The 14,328-nt window shown below is 43.8% G+C and overlaps 1 protein-coding gene across 1 annotated transcript in view; it reads right to left on the minus strand.

Moving 5' to 3' along the window:
- Nucleotides 1-8,109: 8,109 nt before the first annotated feature.
- Nucleotides 8,110-14,328, minus strand: part of LOC134810858 (POTE ankyrin domain family member A) — an 83,348-nt gene continuing 77,129 nt past the window's right edge. Inside the window, exon 5 of the transcript XR_010159510.1 lies at nt 8,110-8,161. The gene's annotated coding sequence lies outside the window, so the exon portion shown is untranslated. The remainder of the gene's footprint in view (nt 8,162-14,328) is intronic.

The raw sequence follows: 14,328 nt of genomic DNA on the forward strand, positions 1-14,328 counted from the left end.
AAAGTGCCTGCCTCCCTGCAGGCATTCACCCAGTGGTGGAAGCAAGACAGCTGGGGTGGGGGGGCCAGGGGGGCCCTGCTGACTGTGTGTGCTGTTGCACTGGAGGAGGTATTGGTTTGGGGTGGGGTGCTGGCAAGTGCAGGTCTGGGTGCCTTCTCTGTGCCCCCCAAGCAACAGCAGTTGCTTAGGGTATAAGAGGGTCCCTTTTTCTCTGTACAGCATTAGCTCAAGGGCAAGGTGCTGGCAGGGTGGGCATTTTTGGCTCTGTGCCCACCATAGCTCCATCATCAATAGCAGTTGACGTGTGTTGGGGTGTGTGGCTGCACTCCCGTGTGCTGGTGGGGCAAGTACAGCAAAACCCACCTGTGTAGACACACACCAGCAAAGTGATATAGGAAGTTTCCATATAAAGAAGAGCTGCAGTATGGAGAGGCAATGTGCAGGCTGGTGCATGCCTGTAGGGGCCACATTGCTGAGCTCTCCACTGGTCAAGCACAGTCCACTGGCACAGAAGCTATGGTGTGGGCACCCAAGAGTGCCCTGTAAGCAAGTGTGGCCAGGCTGGGGCCCTGGGAGAGGCAAGCAGACTAAGGATTGCTCAGGTCAGACCAGCCCCATCTCATGTACAAGACTGCCCAGCAGATATCAGGTCTGAGAGGAGAACTCTCTCAAAAGTAAAGACCCAGCACAGCAAAGCTGCTCTACAAAAATGTGGCCAGACTTCTTTTTTAAGCAAGTCCCCTTTTTTAAGAAGCGAACTCTCAGACCTGATCTCTGCTGGGCAATCTTACACATGAGATGTGGTTGGTCTGACCTCAGCACTCCTAAAGTGCTGGGGTAAAGTGTCTCAGAAGAGCAAGTGGAGCTTAGATAGCTGTCCCTGCCCTCCAGGCTCCACATGAGCTGGCTTGCTGCTCCACCACTTTGCTTGCCTCCTGGGGGCTCTACCCCAGAGAGATGTGAGTTAGCAATTACTAAGTGCAATCAGCCGGGTTGGAGGGTCTGTGCCGTGGGCCAAGCCAGGGTTCGCTGTCTGGTGATGAGCAGTGGAGGGTGTGTGGGACCCGTGGAAGATGGGCTGACATGCTCCTTGACCCAACTTCAGCTTATGGGAGGTGTCGATACAGCACTTAAAGTCTTTGCTTCCTTGATATTCTGAGGGTAGCAAGGACAGTTCCACTTCAGAGGCAGTGGCAGAGAGGATTTCAGTTGCTCCTGGAAGCACTGTCCAGGGAACTGCCAAGTTGCTACTGGCTTGATAGCTTCGGTGGGGGGTTTTCTAGAGACTCAGGCCAGGAGGACCTGCCCATCAAGGAGATATGGAAACTGGCACCCACGTAACTGTCTGGCCACTTTTCCATAGGGCTGCTATGGCATGCTGGGAGTCCACTCCAGTCCCTAGCTGCCTCGGATTTTCCAGTGCCTGATGCTATCACCAGTGAAGCCTGCGAAAAGGCAAAGATGACAGCCTCCCCCTTCCTCTGGGAGTTCTATACCACTGAGGTACGAACCTGTTGCCAATTTGAACACACCTATAGGAGGTGGCTGGAGGCAAGTTGAGAAGTCTTGCCTAGACAGGAGGAACAACAACAGGGACTTGCTTAAAAAAGAGGTCTGCTCAACTGACAAAGGGCTAATCCAGAATCTACAATGAACTCAAACAAATTTACAAGAAAAAAACAAACAACCCCATCAAAAAGTGGGCAAAGGACATGAACAGACACTTCTCAAAAGAAGACATTTATGCAGCCAAAAAACACATGAAAAAATGCTCACCATCACTGGCCATCAGAGAAATGCAAATCAAAACCACAATGAGATACCATCTCACACCAGTTAGAAAGGGGATCATTAAAAAGTCAGGAAACAACAGGTGCTGGAGAGGATGTGGAGAAATAGGAACACTTTTACACTGTTGGTGGGACTGTAAACTAGTTCAACCATTGTGGAAGTCAGTGTGGCAATTCCTCAGGGATCTAGAACTAGAAATACCATTTGACCCAGCCATCCCATTATTGGGTATATACCCAAAGGACTATAAATCATGCTGCTATAAAGACACATGCACACGTATGTTTATTGTGGCATTATTCACAATAGCAAAGACTTGGAACCAACCCGAATGTCCAACAATGATAGACTGGATTAAGAAAATGTGGCACATATACACCATGGAATACTATGCAGCCATAAAAAATGATGAGTTTATGTCCTTTGTAGGGACATGGATGAAATTGGAAACCATCATTCTCAGTAAACTATCGCAAGAACAAGAAACCAAACACCACATATTCTCACTCATAGGTGGGCATTGAACAATGAGACCACATGGACACAGGAAGGGGAACATCACACTCTGGGGACTGTTGTGGGATGTGGGGAGGGGGGAGGGATAGCATTGGGAGATACCTAATGCTAGATGACGAGTTAGTGGGTGCAGCGCACCAGCATGGTACATGTATACATATGTAACTAACCTGCATATTGTGCACATGTTCCCTAAAACCTAAAGTATAATAATAATAATTAATAATTTTAAAAAAAAGGTCTGGCCACATTTTTGCAGAGCAGCTGTGCTGTGCTGGGGGTTCATTTCAGCCCCTGGTCACCTCAGACACTCTGAAGCCCTAAGGCTGAAATGGCTAAGTCACCCAAACAGCAAAGATGACAGTCTGGTCCTCCCGCTGGGAGCTCTGACCCAGGGGGCCTGAAACCTCTGTCAGCCAGAGAACAGCAGTGAAGGTAGCCAGAGACCCTGGGTGAAAGGCTCCACCCAGTGATGAGAAACGTGGTCAGGGACTGACTTAAAAAAGAGGCTGGCTATGTTTTCATAGGGTGGCTGTGCTGTGCTGGGGTACTACTTCCACCCCGGTCAGCTTGGGCTCTCCAAAGCCTGAAGGCCAGAACGGCTAGTCCCCCAAACATCAAAGGTGGTGGCTGCCCCTCTCCTCTGGTAACTCTGTCCTAGTGGGGGTTTCAAATCTCTGTTGGCTGGAGAATACTGGTGGGGGTAGCTGGAGGACCCAGTTGGGAGGTCCTGTCCAGTGAGGAGGAACAGCATCAGGGGCCTGCTTACAGAAGCAATCTGGCCATGATTTGGTAAAGCAGCTGTGCTGTGCTGCGGGATCTCTTCTGCCCCTGGTCAGTTTGTACTCTCCAAAGCCAGCAGGCTGGAATGGCTAAGTTGCCCAAACAGGAAAGATGGTAGCCTGCCCCATCTTTTCTCTCAGAGTTTATCTTGTGTGATGGAGCTTAATTTTTAGGGTGTTAATTTTACTGTCAGCATTAGAGAGTTGTTCAGAAAGAATCTCACTGTTATCTTTTAGGTTAGACCTATGAAAATTCACTGTCTCCTATAAATAAACCCATTCATGTCTTGTTCTCTGGAAAGACTCTCTTTCTGCTATCTGACTTTGGTCACAATCATGTAAAGCAGCAACCAGTCCATCATGAAATGATTGAATTTCTGTTTCCAGTCATTCCTTGTTGTGTTTTACATTCTTCAGTTCAGAACTGAGCATTTTATTCTCAGTTGTCAAAATACTAAGCTGTCCATTGTACTGAAATACAGTTTTTGCTAATGCTTCCTCATTCAATCTTATAGCCTTTAGAAGATTATCATGCTCTTCTTTCACACTTTCAATGTCCTCAAAATATTTCTTTTCCTTTATCTCATTCTGATGTTTTATTGTATCCAGTTCCAGTCTTAGCATGGCAATTTCTTCCTGCAACATGCTATTTTCATGCAAGAGACCTTTTTCTTTCTTATGGTTAAGAGAAATCTAAGTAAACAAAGGAAACTTTTAGTTAGCACTCAATAGAATGGCATGTTATAATTTCTTCTGAAATTAAAGAGTAACCTGTATATTTGTATAATGAAAGAATTCCCACAGTGAATATTTAACTGGAAAAAACGTTGGACAAAACTTCAAACCTAAGAGAGTGTAAATTCCCAAAAGTTTAAATATCTATTTAAAGACCATGAAAAATAAATCACTAGAGGATTTTTAAGAATCTCAGAATTGGAAAAGCCTTTCTCTGAATTACAAAAAAACCGAGAGGCATAAAATATAAGATTAATACATTTGACTATATTTTTAAAATTGGGTATACACTCTTGATAACCACCTATAATCTATAAACCACACCACTATAAGAGCCTTAGCTATGCATATATTTGGATAGATGCAATTTCTCAAAGTTCTTTAATTTCCTTTTTGTGAATAAGCTGACTTTTCTGAATAAATTTTCTGAATGAATTTTTTCTGAATAAACTTTCTGTATAAACTTTTTCTGAACAAACCTTCCTTTTATGAATAAACTGACTTCTCCATTAATATGTTAAGAAGATGAACTAATGTCCAAAAACTAGAAAATCTGTTGTTAGTAGTAAAACTTATTTTGGAAATTGTAAAGATCATCAATTCTTATGAAAAATATCAAATGCTTCTCCTTTGGATTGAGGCCATTGTAAACGTCACTATTCGACCACTGCAGGCAAATGGAGCTGAATTAAGAAGATAGCTTTATCTTATATATACATGTATAGATATATGATAAAGAATATATAGAATATATATATACACATGTATATATACATACTTGTATGTGTGTGTATATATATATAATTTAAAAATCCTTTATACTTTCCAAAATACATAGAGTTGGTTTTTCAAATATATACAGATATAGAAACATTTGAAAATGGCTAAGAAAAATATCTCAGAATTCATTTTCTTTTCAGCCACTTTTATCTGCTTTTGTTTGTTAGTCAGTATCTCGTCTAGTAATATTCTAGCATTATATTCTTCAGAAAGTTGCTTCTGGGTATCATTTCATTCCTGCACAAACTACAGATACAGTACATTTTTGGTTTAATAGGACTGAAAAACAAAGTCTAAAAGAGCAGAACCTCTATTATAAAACTGTTAAAAGAAAGTAGCCTATTAAAACACAAAAATTTTTAAGCCTCAAGAATCATTCAAATTTTTTTTTTTTTATTGATCATTCTTGGGTGTTTCTCGCAGAGGGGGATTTGGCAGGGTCACAGGACAATAGTGGAGGGAAGGTCAGCAGATAAACAAGTGAACAAAGTTCTCTGGTTTTCCTAGGCAGAGGACCCTGCGGCCTTCCGCAGTGTTTGTGTCCCTGGGTACTTGAGATTAGGGAGTGGTGATGACTCTTAACGAACATGCTGCCTTCAAGCATCTGTTTAACAAAGCACATCTTGCACCGCCCTTAATCCATTCAACCCTGAGTGGATACAGCACATGTTTCAGAGAGCACAGGGTTGGGGGTAAGGTCACAGATCAACAGGATCCCAAGGCAGAATTTTTCTTAGTACAGAACAAAATGAAAAGTCTCCCATGTCTACCTCTTTCTACACAGACACGGCAACCATCCGATTTCTCAATCTTTTCCCCACATTTCCCCCCCTTTCTATTCCACAAAACCGCCATTGTCTTCATGGCCCGTTCTCAATGAGCTGTTGAGTACACCTCCCAGATGGGGTGGTGGCCGGGCAGAGGAGCTCCTCACTTCCCAGTAGGGGCGGCCGGGCAGAAGCACCCCTCACCTCCCGGACGGGGCGGCTGGCCGGGCGGGGGGCTGACCCCCCCACCTCCCTCCCGGACAGGGCGGCTGGCCAGGTGGGGGGCTGACCCCCCACCTCCCTCCCGGACAGGGCGGCTGGCCGGGCAGAGGGGCTCCTCACTTCCCAGTAGGGGTGGCCGGGCAGAGGCGCCCCTCACTTCCCCGACGGGGCGGCTGGCCCGGCGGGGGGCTGACCCCCCCACCTCCCTCCCGGACGGGGCGGCTGGCCAGGCAGAGGGGCTCCTCACTTCCCGGTAGGGGCGGCCGGGCAGAGGCGCCCCTCACCTCCCGGACAGGGCAGCTGGCCGGGCGGGGGGCTGATCCCCCCACCTCCCTCCCGGACGGTGCGGCTGGCCAGGCGGGGGGCTGACCCCCCCACCTCCCTCCCAGACGGGGCGGCTGGCCGGGCGGGGGGCTGACCCCCCCACCTCCCTCCCGGACGGGGCGGCTGGCCGGGCGGGGGGCTGACCCCCCCACCTCCCTCCCGGACGGGGCGGCTGGCCGGGCGGGGGGCTGACCCCCCCACCTCCCTCCCGGACGGGGCGGCTGGCCGGGCGGGGGGCTGACCCCCCCACCTCCCTCCCGGACGGGGCGGCTGGCTGGGCAGAGGGGCTCCTCACTTCCCAGTAGGGGCGGCCGGGCAGAGGCGCCCCTCACCTCCCGGACGGGGCGGCTGGCCAGGCGGGGGGCTAACCCCCCCACCTCCCTCCTGGATGGGGCGGCTGGCCGGGCGGGGGGCTGACCCCCCCACCTCCCTCCCAGACAGAGCGGCTGGCCAGGCAGAGGGGCTCCTCACTTCCCAGTAGGGGCGGCTGGGCAGAGGCGCCCCCCACCTCCCGGACAGGGCGGCTGGCCGGGCGGGGGGCTGATCCCCCCACCTCCCTCCCGGACGGGGTGGCTGGCCAGGCGGGGGGCTGATCCCCCCACCTCCCTCCCGGACGGGGCGGCTGGCCGGGCGGGGGGCTGACCCCCCCACCTCCCTCCCGGATGGGGCAGCTGGCCGGGCGGGGGGCTGACCCCCCCACCTCCCTCCCAGATGGGGCGGCTGGCCGGGCAGAGGGGCTCCTCACTTCCCAGTAGGGGTGGCCGGGCAGAGGCGCCCCTCACCTCCCGGACGGGGCGGCTGGCCGGGCGGGGGGCTGACCCCCCCACCTCCCTCCCGGATGAGGAGGGAGGACGCTCCTCACTTCTCAGACGGGGTGGCTGCCGGGCGGAGGGGCTCCTCACTTCTCAGACGGGGCGGTTGCCAGGCAGAGGGTCTCCTCACTTCTCAGACGGGGCGGCCGGGCAGAGACGCTCCTCACATCCCGGACGGGGCGGCAGGGCAGAGGTGCTCCCCACATCTCAGACGATGGGCGGCCGGGCAGAGACGCTCCTCACTTCCCAGATGTGATGGCGGCCGGGAAGAGGCGCTCCTCACTTCCTAGATGGGATGGCGGCCGGGCAGAGATGCTCCTCACTTTCCAGACTGGGCAGCCAGGCAGAGGGGCTCCTCACATCCCAGACGATGGGCGGTCAGGCGGAGACGCTCCTCACTTCCCAGACGGGGTGGCTGCCAGGCAGAGGCTGCAATCTCGGCACTTAGGGAGGCCAAGGCAGGCGGCTGGGAGGTGGTTGTAGCGAGCCGAGTTCACGCCACTGCACTCCAGCCTGGGCGCCATTGAGCACTGAGTTAACGAGACTCCGTCTGCAATCCCAGCACCTCGGGAGGCCGAGGCTGGCAGATCACTCGCGGTTAGGAGCTGGAGACCAGCCCAGCCGACACATCGAAACCCCGTCTCCACCAAAAAAATACGAAAACCAGTCAGGCGTGGTGGCGCGCACCTGCAATCGCAGGCACTCGGCAGGCTGAGGCAGGAGAATCAGGCAGGGAGGTTGCAGTGAGCTGAGATGGCAGCAGTACCGTCCAGCTTCGGCTCGGCATCAGAGGGAGACCGTGGAAAGAGGGGAGAGGGAGAGGGAGAGGGAGAGGGACTCATTCAAATTTTAATTGCATACATGAGAGCTAAATTTCTCACGAGGAGAAACAGTTCTTACCTATATAAAGATACAGTATTGTGTAATAAAATTTCTTTCAAAACATTTAACACATTTTAGTTTGAAAGCTATTTAGCCTGTATTTTAATATAAAAATCCATAAATGGGCATTTATGTTAGTGATTAAACTCAACTAGTCCTCCATTTCTTTATTCTGAAAACACAGATTGAGATGCCAAGGTTTACAATAAAATAATTGTAACTATAAATGTCATAGCTCATTATAAAAATTAGATAACAGTTTTGGTGTGTTTACACCTAAATAACATACTACATTAAATCAAAGGAATATAAGTAATATTGATGAAATATAAAGTTGGAAATATAAAGTTTTCATCAGAAATTTACCTGATCCAAATTCTTTCTTACTGTCCTCAATTCCATGGCTCGTGTTTTCAGAGTCCGTTTCAGTTGTTGGTTCATTTCAACATCTTTCCCATATTCCTCTTCTTTTCTTTTTAACTCTTCACTACCTTTTTTATACAACATATCAGCATCCTTTCTCTTTTCTTCTTCTTGTTTTAAGGTCAATCTATACAGTTAAATATAGTTACATTAAAATTCATTTTGTTAGAAAATAAAAAAGTTTATTTTGTGATGTGGCTCTTCCTGAATAGGTTTATTATACAAATAAAATTTCTGTGTTCTTGACTATTTTTTCTTTCCAGTTCTCATGCTTTTAATTTCTTCCTTCAATCTTTTCCAAGGGACAAATACTTGAAATGTAGTGAGGAAAGAACAACTTGCTAATTGATGAGTTTCTGTTACTAGTAATTCCAATAAATATTATGAAAAAGGATATTAGAAATTATTCTGTTAACTTACAAGTTGAAAATTATCTCTTTTCACACAGCCATAGGAACTTCTCAATTATGACAGATCATTTCAAATTAACTAATTAAAAAGAACATAGTACTTAACCAAGTTTATAAATTCACTAGAAGAAATTTTATTTTCATGAAATACTGGAGGTATCCCTAAAATGATTTACAGGGCAAGATGGCACCATCAGATGTCATTCACAGAATGTATATCTGCAGATTAATCCAAGACAAGGCAAAGGGGTCTCACATCTGTTAATCCAGCTGTCCCCAACCATGTTGGCACCAGGGACTGGCTCTTTGGAAGATAATTTTTCCTCGGACCTGAGGTGGGGGGATGGTTCCAGGATGATTCAAGCACGTTACATTTATTGTGTACTTTATTTCTATTATTACTGATTGTAATATATAATGAAATAATTATATAACTCACCATAACGTAGAATCAGTGGGAACCTTGAGCTTGTTTTCCTGCAACTACATGGTCCCATCTGGGAGTGACAGGAGACAGTGACAGATCATCAGGCATTAGATTCTCATAAGGAGTGCACAACCTAGATCCCCTGCATGAGTAGCTTACTACAGGGTTCAGGTCACACTTCTTGACAATCTATTGCCACCGCTGATCTGACGGGAGGAAGAGCTCAGGTGGTAATGCAAGTGATGGGGAGTGGCTGTAAACACAGATAAAGCTTCGCTTGCTCACCTGCCCCTAACCTTCTGCTGTGTGGTCCAATTCCTAACAGGACAGGGACTGGTACTGGTCCTTGTCCTGGGGATTGGGAACCCCTGTGTTAACCCATACTTTTTATGTTTACTTTCTGGAAACACTTTCCATTTATATTCTTGATTCCTATATGTTTTATAAACAACTTAGAAATTCCTTTTGGAACAAGGCATGGTCTAGTATTTAAACAATGAAGAATAACATGTGTTTTTAACATAGAACTTTGAATTAATTTTATCTGTGTATGAAAGATGTGAAATAAACTAATCCCTTTCCATTTTACTTTTCATTTCATGAATATTAAGAATAAAACTGGGAAGTCCTAGGCAGAGAAATTGGGCAAGAGAAATAAAGGGCATCCAAATTGGAAAAGAGGAAGTCAAACTATCTCTTCAGCAATGATATGCTCTTATACCTAGAAAACTCTAAAGACTCCTACAAAACACTCCTAGATTTGATAAATGAGTTCAGTAAAGTCTCAGAGGTTACAAAATAAATGAATACCAGTCAGTATCACCACTATACACCAACTACAACAAAGCTGAGATAATATGAAGAACTCAAACCCTTTTACAAAGGCTGCAAAACTGTAAAATACCTAGGAATATACTTAATGAAGGAGGTGAGTGATCTATATAAGGATAAGTGGAAAACATCACTGAAGAAAATAATAGATGACACAAATGAAAATACATCCTATGTTCATGGGTTGAAAGAATTGATATTGTGAAAATGACCATAGTGCCCAAAACAGTCTACAGGTTCGATACAATTCCTATCAAAATACCAATGTCATTCTTCATAGAATTATTTAAAAAAAACTGCTGACATTTATGTAGAACCACAACAGAGCCTGAATAGCAACAGACATATCAAGCAAAGGGAACAAATATGTTGGCATCACATTACCTGACTTCAAATTACACTCTAAGGCTACAGTAACAAAAACAGCATGGTACTGGTATAAAAGTAGATACATAGATCAATGGAACAGAATAGACAAGCCAGAAAAAAAAGCCACTTACAAGCAAATGATCTTTGAGAAAGGATACAAAAACATACACTGGAGAAAGTACACATTATTTAATAAACGGTGCTGGGAGAAAAAGCCACATGTAGAAGAATGAAACTGGATCTCTATCTCTAACCAGACCCAAAAATTAATTCAAGGTGGATTAAAGGCCTAAACCTAAGACCTGAAAACACTGGCTTAGGCAATGAATTTATGATGAAGACCCTAAAAGCAAAGGTAACAAAAATGAAAATAAATAAATAAATATGGCCTAATTAAACTAAAAAGCTTCAGCACAGCAAAAGAAATAGTCCATCAGAGTAAACCAACAACCCATAGAATGGGAAAAATATTTGTAAATTATGAATCTAACAAAGGATGAATATCCATAATCTACAAGAAATTCAAACAAAGCAGCAGGAAAAATACAAATAATTCCATCAAAAAGTGTGCACATGACATGAATAGACATTTGTCAAAAGAAGATGTATGAATAGTGAAAAAGCATATAAAAACATGCTAAACATCACTTATCATCAGGGAAATGTAAAATAAAACAACAATAAGATATCACCTCACTGTAGCCAGAATGGCCATTATTAAAAATCAAAAAACAATAGACAGTGGTGCAGATGTGGCAAAAAAAGAACAGTTACACACTGCTGGTAGGAATGCAAACGAGTACAAAATATATGGAAAACAGTATGGCGATTTCTCAAAGAACTAAAAGTAGATCCTACCATTCTATTCAGCATTCTCATTTCTGGGTATCTAAGGAATCATTAAATCGAAAAGACACCGGCATATGTGTGTTTAGTGCAGCACAATTCAAAATATGCAAAGATATGGAATCAACCAGTGTCCATTAACTGGTGAGTGGAATAAAGAAAATGTGATATATACATATATATATGTGAGTGTGTATATATATGTATATATACATATCCATACCACAGAATACTACTCAGCCATAAAGAAGAATGAAATAATCCTTTTTGCAGCAAACTGGATGGAGCTAGAGGCCCTTATTCTAAGTGAAGTAACTCAGGAATGGAACAATACCACATGTTCTCATTTATAAGTGGGAGCTGTGCTATGGGTATGTAAAGGTAGGCAGAGTGGTATAATGATATTGGAGACTCAGAAGAAGAAAGGGTAGAAGAAAGGTGAGCAATAAAAACTACCTATTGTTGATGGGTACACTACAATCCAGAGTTCACCACTATACAATTCATCCATCTAACCAAATACCGCTTGTACCCCTACAGCTATTGAAATATAAATAAATAAATTTAAACAGGGAGAAAAAAAGAATAAAACTGTATAAAGTTTTAAAGAAGTATTCTGGCTTGAAACAAATGGCCACTTCATGCTCTGTTAGTTGAACTGTGAATTAATATAAATGGTTTTTTTTATTTTAATTTCCAGAGTACATGTGCAGAATGCATAGATTTGTTTCATAGGTAAACATGTGCCATGGTGGTTTGCTGCACCTACCAACCCATCACCTAGGTATTAAGCCCAGCATGCATTAAATACAAATATTCTTGAGGACAATTTAGAAATATTGATCCAAGTCCTTTTTTTTAAAGTTTCTGTATTTTAAACAAAAAATTCTATATTAAAGATTTATTCAAAGTAAATAATTAGAAATGTAGAAAATGATTTATATAAAAGATGTTCTGGGCTGTGTGCGATGGCTCACACCTGTAATCCCAATGCTTTGGGAGGCTCAGGCAGGAGGATTGTTGGAGGTCATTCTGGGCAACATAGTGAGACCTTGTCTCAGCGAAAAATATAAAAAGTTAGCCAGGCATGGGGGTGTGTGCCTTAGTCCTAGCTACTTAGGAAATCGAGGCAAGATGATCTGTTGAGCCCAAAAGTTCAAAGTTGCAATGAGCTATGATTTCACCACTGCACTCTAGCCTGAGTGACAGAGCAAAACCCTGTCTAGTAATAATGTCTAATGATAATAATAGTAACGATAATAATAGTAATAATGAAAGATGTTCCTTGCAGCATTAATTCTAATACAAAAGAATTAAAAACCCCAAATTCAATTTGTTAAATAGATTTCTATATGGCAGACTTCTATATAGTCACTAAAATCATGATTTAAAAGAATATGCAATTATCAGAAGAATCACAGTTAAGAATTTGTTACATTATTTCTAAGATTTTCATACTCCACAAGACCAAGACGTTTTCTCCCGTTCAGCCCGAGAAAGTCAGCAATCACAATAATTCTCACATATATCTTTAGTATAAATAGTTAAAATATTCTTTAAAACTAGAATGTCATACCTCAAAGTGGAGAGGTTTTTTTTGTTTGTTTGTTTCTTTTTTCTGATATTGTCAAGAATAGGAGTTCAGTTTGAATTCCTATTACTGATTCTTTTTTTTTTATTATTATACTTTAAGTTTTAGGGTACATGTGCACATTGTGCAGGTTAGTTACATAAGTATACATGTGCCATGCTGGTGCGCTGCACCCACGAACTCATCATCTAGCATTAGGTATATCTCCCAATGCTATCCCTCCCCCCTCCCCCACCCCACCACAGTCCCCACAGTGTGATATTCCCCTTCCTGTGTCCATGTGATCTCATTGTTCAATTCCCACCTATGAGTGAGAATATGCGGTGTTTGGTTTCTTGTTCTTGCGATAGTTTACTGAGAATGATGATTTCCAGTTTCATCCATGTCCCTACAAAGGACATGAACTCATCATTTTTTATGGCTGCATAGTATTCCATGGTGTATATGTGCCACATTTTCTTAATCCAGTCTATCGTTGTTGGACATTTGCGTTGGTTCCAAGTCTTTGCTATTGTGAATAATGCCGCAATAAACATACATGTGCATGTGTCTTTATAGCAGCATGATTTATAGTCCTTTGGGTATATACCCAGTAATGGGATGGCTGGGTCAAATGGTATTTCTAGTTCTAGATCCCTGAGGAATTGCCACACTGACTTCCACAATGGTTGAACCAGTTTGCAGTCCCACCAACAGTGTAAAAGTGTTCCCATTTCTCCACATCCTCTCCAGCACCTATTGTTTCCTGACTTTTTAATGATTGCTATTCTAACTGGTGTGACATGGTATCTCATTGTGGTTTTGATTTGCATTTCTCTGATGGCCAGTGGTGATGAGCATTTTTTCATGTGTTTTTTGGCTGCATAAATGTCTTCTTTTGAGAAGTGTCTGTTCATGTCCTTTGCCCACTTTTTGATGGGGTTGTTTGTTTTTTTCTTGTAAATTTGTTTGAGTTCATTGTAGATTCTGGATATTAGCCCTTTGTCAGATGAGTAGGTTGAGAAAATTTTCTCCCATTTTGTAGGTTGCCTGTTCACTCTGATGATAGTTTCCTTTGCTGTGCAGAAGCTCTTTAGTTGAATTAGATCCCATTTGTCAATTTTGTCTTTTGTTGCCATTGCTTTTGGTGTTTTAGACATGAAGTCCTTGCCCATGCCTATGTCCTGAATGGTAATGCCTAGGTTTTCTTCTAGGGTTTTTATGGTTTTAGGTCTAATGTTTAAGTCTTTAATCCATCTTGAATTGATTTTTGTATAAGGTATAAGGAAGGGATCCAGTTTCAGCTTTCTACATATGGCTAGCCAGTTTTCCCAACACCATTTATTAAATAGGGAATCCTTTCCCCATTGCTTGTTTTTCTCAGGTTTGTCAAAGATCAGATAGTTGTAGATATGCGGTGTAATTTCTGAGGGCTCTGTTCTGTTCCATTGATCTATATCTCTGTTTTGGTACCAGTACCATGCTGTTTTGGTTACTGTAGCCTTGAAGTATAGTTTGAAGTCAGGTAGTGTAATGCCTCCAGCTTTGTTCTTTTGGCTTAGGATTGCCTTGGCGATGCGGGCTCTTTTTTGCTTCCATATGAACTTTCAAGTAGTTTTTTCCAATTCTGTGAAGAAAGGCATTGGTAGCTTGATGGGGATGGCATTGAATCTGTAAATTACCTTGGGCAGTATGGCCATTTTCACGATATTGATTCTTCCTACCCATGAGCATGGAATGTTCTTCCATTTGTTTGTATCCTCTTTTATTTCATTGAGCAGTGGTTTGTAGTTCTCCTTGAAGAGGTCCTTCACATCCCTTGTAAGTTGGATTCCTAGGTA

This window comes from Pan troglodytes, chromosome 7 (assembly GCF_028858775.2).
Source record: "Pan troglodytes isolate AG18354 chromosome 7, NHGRI_mPanTro3-v2.0_pri, whole genome shotgun sequence".
Classification (NCBI taxonomy): domain Eukaryota; kingdom Metazoa; phylum Chordata; class Mammalia; order Primates; family Hominidae; genus Pan; species Pan troglodytes.